Below are 8,646 nucleotides of genomic sequence, written 5' to 3' on the forward strand. Positions count from 1 at the left end.
TTACAATCAGAGTAGAACCAGGTCTGTATAATTTCAAAGACTTATATATATATATATATATATATATATATATATATATATATAAATTTTTCTAAAGAATCCACGGATATTTATACACATTTTCATTATTAATTTCATACAATTTGTATAGTATAGAAAATTATTTCTAGCATTGACACCATTAAAAGGATGGTGAATATATATAAATTCTATGAAGTTACAAATTTTTTTCCATTATTACTACTTGTCTTTCACATGACTAATATTTAGAGGGGAAAGTTTTCCCTAAGAGCTCTCGAGTCCTTCATTATATTTGGAAGAATGATTATACATGCTCACGAAACAATGTAGATATATATGCCTTTTGTGGACTAGCACTGGCTCTTGAGTTATCTCCATTTTTAATGGAGCAAGAAGTTATTGTAAAGTGCTAATTGAATGGACTAAATTCAATTCAATTCAATATGGGATAGTCAGAGAAATAAGTTTATTTTATGTTTTATTGAACTTAAGTATGCAAATAGAAAAATAAACAGCCCATAATTGTGCAACTCAATGAATTTTCACAAACTGTAAAGACCTATATAACAGGCTTGAAAATAAAAATCTAGAATATTACCCACACCCCAGTAGGTGCACCTCATGTTCCCTTCTAGTCATAGCATCCTCATACCTAAGCATTTGGTATTCTGATTTTTAACAGCAGAGATTAGCTTTGTCTGTATAGATATATATATACTTGTTTGCTTCTGCATATTTTGAGACTAATTTTTTGTTGTGTACACAGTAGGGCCACTCAATGCATATTAAAACCAATAGCTAAAACCATAGCTATTATATGCCTTTTGTGATTGGCTTATTTTGCCCAACTTTATGTTTGTGAAACTTGTTCTATTGTGTGATACCATAATTTACTTATTTTTCATTGTATGGTTTACCAAAATTTTGCTAGTTTCCAATTTGGAGCTGTTACAAATGGTGCTGACATGAACAGTGTTATGCTTTTTGCTGAGCCTATTTATGTTGTGTGTGTGTGTGTTTAATAGTGGAAATTCTGGTTCTTAGAAATACATATATTTACCTTTAATAGACATTGCCAAGCAGTTTTCTAATATGTTTGTAACCTTTTCCTTTCCTGCTAGCAATGCATAAACTTGGTTGCTCTAATTCCCTTCAATCACTTGATATTTTTCTGTCATTTTCATTTCCATGGGGCCTATAGAATAGTATCACATTTAATGTGTATATATATATATATATATATATATATCCAAGATGACTATTGAAGATGCATACCTTTCCATATGTTTATTGGTATTTGGATTTCCTGTATTATTATATGATGTATTCAAGATTTTTTCCCAATTTTCTATTGTATTGTCAGGCTGCAGAGTCCCAGAATCTTTGACCCTGGCAATCTCAATATATGGTGCCCAAAATCCAATAGAATATAAGTTTCATGAAGTCAATAGTTTTCATTTGCCTTTTTTCTTATAAAGAAGATAAGTGTTCTTTTTGAAACACTAGATGAGTGTTTCAGCTATTGGATGTTCAGAAAATATTGAATGAATGAAGGAAGGGAGGAATATAAACCTTCTCATCATATTAAACTATATATGGTAAGAGAGGTATATGTCAAGCTGTGATTTTAACAAAGGAATCTATATTAAAGCATTAGTTCTTCAAAGAATTGGCTTTCTCTAGAAACAATGATTATATAGCAGATGGAACGGGTTTGTGGTATGTGCATTATTTAATTGTTTTCTATCCACATAGGAAACCTCTAGGGCTCCATTTATATTTTCCATCATGAAGCCTGACTCTACAATTTTCTTCTTCTTTAGAAAACCCCTTTGTCTTCAGTTTATATATAATTGCCATTTTCAATCACAGTATAATCTCAACAGTCTTCTCACTCTAGCTCTAACTGCCTTTTCAGTAAAAGGGGTAGAAAAGAAAACACAGCTTCTTTCAGTTCAACACATCAGAGGAGGGTAGAAATCCAATTTCCTGATTCCCAGTTCAGTTTTCTCTCTATTACAAACATAACACCACTGAGTGAACTTTAGCTGCTGTATCTATAAAAGTTCTAACATTCATAGTCACAAATCAACATGTGTGCAGGCTTCTTCAAATTTAGAGGGTGCAGACAAAAGGCAAGAAGGGGAAACAAAACAGTCGAAGGGATGTATTTGGGTGGGGATTTGATTTATAAAATTTTTGTTTGGTTTACACTTCAACTCTATAGACCCTGTTTTTGTGATACTGTTGTTTGACGCTGCAGTGCACTTGATTTAGAAAAGACTAAAATAAGCCACAGAAGACTACTCTTAGGAGCTAGAGAAGGTTAATGGTAATAAATAAAGTCAAGGCTGGGATAAAGGATTATAGTTATAGATCTATCCATGCAACTGTACATAAAAATGGACAAACATCATATATAATAAATACAATAAATGAGGACATCATTAATAAATGAGAAGTCTTCCACTGGCAAACATCTCCATCTGATAGTAAAATTAGAAACATTAAATCAGCAAACCTCATCAAATATTACTGTATGTAAGGATTTTGTACTGAATTATGCTGAAATAATAGACAAGTCTGAATGGTATCCAAATATTACAGGCATTACTCAAATAAATATTTAAAAATAAAATGACACTGTTTTAGTTTGCTAGCTGCCGAATGCAATATACTAGGAATGGAACAATTTTTAAAAGGAAGAATTTAATAAATTGCTAGTTTACAGTTCTAAAACTGAGAAAATGTCCCAATTAAAACAAGTCTATCGAAATGTCCATTCTAAGGCATCCAGGGAAAGATACCTTGGTTCAAGAAGGCCGATGAAGTTCAGGGTTAGTTCGCACATGGCAAACATGGCATCATCTGCCAGCTTTCTCTCCTGGCTCCCTGTTTCATGAAGCTCCCCAGGAGGCATTTTCCTTCTTCATCCCCAAAGGTCTTGGCTGGTAGACTCTCTGCTTCTTGTGGCTATGTCATTCTCTGCTCTCTCAGAAGTCTCTCACATTCTCCAAAATGTTTCCTCTTTTATAGGATTCCAGTAAACTAATCAAGATCCACCTGGAATGGGTGGAGACACATCTCCACCTAATACAGCTTAACAGACACTCTTGATTGAGTTACACCTCCAGGGAGATGATCTAATTACAGATTCAAATATACATTATTGAATATGGATTATTCTGTTTTTACAAAATGGGATTTTGATTAAAACATGGCTTTTCTAGGGGACATGCCTCCTTTCAAACCAGCACAGGCACTAAGATTAGAGAAAAGCATTTTCATAAAAGGATTTTTTTAAGTTTCTAATACCAATTGGTAACACTGTTTTTTTTGTTGTTGTTGTTGATATAGAGTAAGCTTGAAGCAAGCATGATAGAGAACATGTGACCAGTGAAATTATTGATAATTCTATGTTTAAAATCTCCTCTCCATTATAAAAGAATGAGCAATAGAAAATCAGGATGGAGTGTTTCTTTTATCACACTCAATGCATTTTTAAAGTTAAATATGAAAGTAATGACAGCAGTGCTCTATCACAAGAATTTATTTGTAAATTTTCTATTATATAACAGCTTGGAATATAACATTAACAAAAAATAATATATATTAAAATTGAATCTGTTTTTAATTAAATTCGTCATTTAAAACATTTTAGCACTTACATGCATAAATAGTCTACAAGTCAATCTTTATTATTTTCTGACACAGAATTTATGAAACCTTGTCACATTTACATATTTGTTATATTGATGATGAGAAATAATATGGTTTCTGGCATGTAAATCAAAGTATATGGAAAAATGCCATCAAATTAATTATTGATGTCTTACAAAATCCATAGTTAATAAAATAAACCAGATAGGAAAGCAGAAAACAACAACAATAACAACAACAATAAAATATATATTAATGTGCATACTATACAGTCAAGAACATGAGTAACAAGATTTTTCATCAAGAAAAAAAAGAAAAGAGGAAGAGGATAAAGTCAAGAATCTCATCTTTTCTTCACTTTGATGTTTTTAATGGTATAATTTTGCATGCTTCATTTAGATTATATTTTTCTCACCTTCTGCTCTGGAGAATGACAATCAAAAAACTACATTTTCCATACTATTTTCAATACTTTTTTTTGCATGGTGGGATCATATTTCATTATTTTTCCATGTGGGTATCCCAGTATTGCAGTACTATTAATTGGATTTTTTTGTTTTGGTTGTTTGTTCATTTTTGGGGAAGTGCATGGACCAGGAATTGAACCCTGGTTTCCTGGATGGCAGGTGAGGATGCTAACACTGAGCTACCCTTGCAACCCCCATTTTCCATACTATTTTGAAGGTAGGTTTGTGGATGCAAAATATATTTCACTTATTAGCTGCATTCCTGCTAAACTTGGAAGACATAAGTTAAGCAAAAGCCTTCTGCCAGTTGCTCTTTCTGACCACAAGCAAGCTCATGGTGATGTAATTGCTGAGGGAGTCAGGGTCTCCAGACTTCAAATCTGGTGGCCAAGTAAAGCTTAACAAGGAGCAGAGACAGTTGTAGACAATGCAGAGGCAACTTTCTAATCTCTGGATTGTAAGCATGGGAATTCTCTTGAAATCAATGACACAGGTCTCCCCTGACTCTTCATCTTCTAACCACTCCAATCATGCTTTAAGCAACTAATTTCCTAAATAAAATTGATTAATAATTGAAATAACTAAGAGCTTTATGTTTCCTGCATTCTGCAATGGCTGGTAAGGAAAAAAGAAAAGACTTGAAATCACTTTTTAAAAACCATAGCTAAACAAATCTATGAAACATGCAAATATATATGTAAAATAAAGATATTACAGAAGATGCAAATATGTGGGGACGTGCATTATATTTCAGGAAAGGTGTGAAAACAGTCAAATAAATTTTTCTTAATTAACATATACCCAACCAAAATCCTAAGGGATTCTTATGGAAGTTTAAAAATGCAATTCTAAAGTTTACCCGCAGACATGAACAGATACAAAGGGAAAAATGATGTAGCTATTATACCAGATATTAGCTAAAACAAAACTATGGAAATTAATACAGTATGATACCATAGAAAAAGTGTAAATTAATCCCAAAATTCCATAATCAATGCATACAGAAACATTATTTTGTGTGTGTTCATTTCCAGGCTGCTGAAACAAACATTTTGCAGTAGGGTGTCTTAACAACAGGAATTTATTGTCTCACAGTGCCCGAGGCTAGAAGGCTTGCTTCTTCCTGTGGCTGGTATCTTCTGGCTTCCTAGCAAACACGGGGTACCTTGGCTTTTCTTCTGTACGGCCATTCACACGGCGGTGTCTTCTATTTTCTCTTTCAGGTCCCATTGACTTCCAGTTTCTGGATGGTCTCCATGGCTTCTGTCTTTGCAGCTTCTCTATAAGGACCCTGTAACAGAATTAAGACCCATCTTGATTCACCTGTGCCGCACCTTAACCGAAGTAACCTCATCCAAAGGTCCTAACTGCATAGGCTCGCATCCACAGGAATGGGTTGTGGTTAAGAATATGTTTTTCTGGTCTACGTAAATCCAAGCACCATATTTAATTTGCTATGCGATGAGGAAGTCATCCAAACAAGTGAGGAATAAACAGATTAAGGAACCCACGATTTACTTTATTCAAATAAAAACAATAAAAGTGCAAGTTGTCCCCAAACCATAAATCAAAATTAGCTCTGGATTGATTAACAAACTAAACCTTCAAATTATCATATATGCTAAAAAAGTAATTGCAAGTCTATTTAAAGTTTATGTAAATGACATAAGAATGGGTATGAACTTTTTGGAGAAAAAAAAAGCATTGCAATAAATCACCAATGAAAAAAAGAAAACATTTGTCATTCTACAAGCATAAATCCCCTTTATGCCAACAACTTCTTAAATCAGATTGAAAACAAATGAAAAATGAAGAGAAATATTGGCAGTGAATATCAGAGACAAATGGTTAATTTACTTATACAGGTATACTAACAATAAAGAAAGTATATCATTGGAAATACAGGGAAAGAACCTTAAAAGACAATTAACAGAATCAGACAAAGAAAGACAATTAAAACAAAATATTACCTTTCAGATATTACAAATGAAAAATTTCCATTATAAAATAGATGCAGAAAAATAGTATGAGAGTGAATCATAGTATTGTTTAAAATTGTGAAAATTTAGAAACAGTCTAAATGTGGAAATTTAGACTGTTTCTAAATTTCCACAAAACATATGAATGAATTTTGCTAAGCCTGTAACATGAATTAATATAGGGTCATTCAAAGTAATACCTTATAACATTTAATGAGGATAGAGGATACTCAAAACATGGGAGCAGTTGATAAAATTAGGAGATAAAATTTTGAGTAACTTAGTTATATAGAAACTATTTATTCATTCATTCTTTATTTAAATATTTAAATATAATCCAGGAGAAATGCACAAAATATCTATTTATTGCAGCATTGGGAATCATTTTCTTATTATTTGCCCCTCTATATTTTCTCAGTTTCTGTTTTAATTACATAATCAAGCAAAATAAGTGATATTTTACCTCTGTGGGTTACTTATACTTGTTTCCCACATTAGAAACAAATGTAATATTGTACCAAAAATCAAATACTTTAATGAAAACTGAAGGGGATATTGTAACCAGAATTAGTAAAACATCATTTCAATTACATTTTTAATGTAAAAGCACTTTGCCAGAGCATGATACTTTTGCTTAAATAATATGATTAATGTATAAAATATCATTAAAAATGTAAAATCTAACAAAGTAGACATTGCAATTAAGAACTAAGGAAAACATTTCCTGTTGAGAGTATATTATATATTATACCTTTGATCAATATAGAGTAGCTGTGTTGCTAAACAGAGCTAACTATATGTGCATATGCCAGGTCTTTTCTTTTTGACTGTGAACACAAAAGACATTTATATTTTCACAGTGAGGGCAAGCTTGATATTCAGTGTTCTCTACCACAAAATGGCCATTATAATGCAATATTTCTATTTTTCACAGGGTTCTTACACAACCAAAATAGACCAAACATATAAGCCCACAGTATCAAGAATAACAATAAGACAAATTGTGCCTGTCATATTAAAATTCAAACTAATTTTTATAGTGCAAATAACTGCATGTCTATTAACTAAGATACCTTTGAAAACAAGTGACAGAAGATTTAAGCTGCACTAGCTTAAGAAGGAAATGTAAGAGTTCATGAAAGCAAACTTTTCATGGCAGTGTTGATCTTCTGACAAAATGTCATCAAAACCTCATTTCTCCAATATCTCCATTTCTCGGATCTTTTTCATTTGTATTGACTACATTCTCAGACTGATTTATATCTGTAATTGTCCAGCATTTTAATCCATTTTGTTCATTTCTGTATCCCAAGTGCTTATAACAGCACTAGGCACATGGTAGGTATTCCATAACTATTTGTTGAGTGAATAAATAAATGAATGGATGAAAGTGAAATGGCTGCAGTAACTTCAATTCCTTATTTTCCCAGCATCAATCCAGCATTAGAGTGCCTCTACCTTTATCAGTAGCTCCAACCCAACATGTCTGGTTGGTCCATCTCTGAACTAAAAATTGTGATCTTCTATCCAGACTTGAGGCACATGCCAACCTCTATGAATAACTGACCTACTTAAAAAATGGACGGAGAAGTGGGTCATGCCACAGAGGAAAACTGAAGTATTGTTACCAAAAGAATATTGAATAGATGTTAGGAATCCAAAATATGGCATTTTTAAAGTGCATATGTCTTAAACATCACACATAAACTCAATCCTATTATGTTATTCCTGTGAAGCAATGAATATAATTCCCTCATTTATAAAAGGAAGATTTAAGAAACATCCCATAGAAACATTCAGGGTTAATGTTTTGCAAAATGCTTTGGGTGTGGTTGATTGAACCAAGAGACTCCAAGTTTGCAGTTGACAGCTCAAAGTGAAATCAATAAATGCATTTCTTGTTGGAGGGAAGGCAAATAGGAAAGAGCATAAATCTAAAGCAAGACTGAAAAAATGATGACCTGTTAATACATATTTGTTACCTTTTTATTGGAAAGTAAAGAACAAAATAGAAAGGAAGATGACCCCACTCACTGAAGGCCTTTCCATTACAAGTTTACTTTCAGTATTCCTCAATGTATGGTAAAAATGTCTTTTGAACTGGTTTCAAGGTACTAATCCATTGATTTTCTCAGAGGCTCAGCTATCAATACAGAGCCTCCAGGATGTCTGGCACGCCAGTCACCTCTAAGCAGTGTTTTAAATGAAGGGTAGGTAAACAGCCTTTCTGTTTATTGTGGATTTTCATCTACTGATTAAGACATATTAAATAGTGAAATATGAGGAAAAATTGCCCATTGCCTAATTTTTCCATGTAATATGCTGGCAATGAGACTTTCAATATAACATTAGAAAAGCATTTCCCAATGTCTTTTTATAAGTGTTTCATAAACATTTTGCAGGTAGATAGCTCAAATTTTTCTTGATGATAGCTTAGATAAACCACTGCTTTGTTCTGTTTATTCAGAAACTAAAATGTGAGTGTTGATCTTCAACTTAGAGTCCTAGAAATGATAAGC

The sequence above is a fragment of the Tamandua tetradactyla genome, chromosome 19 (assembly GCF_023851605.1).
Source record: "Tamandua tetradactyla isolate mTamTet1 chromosome 19, mTamTet1.pri, whole genome shotgun sequence".
Taxonomy (NCBI): Eukaryota; Metazoa; Chordata; class Mammalia; order Pilosa; family Myrmecophagidae; genus Tamandua; species Tamandua tetradactyla.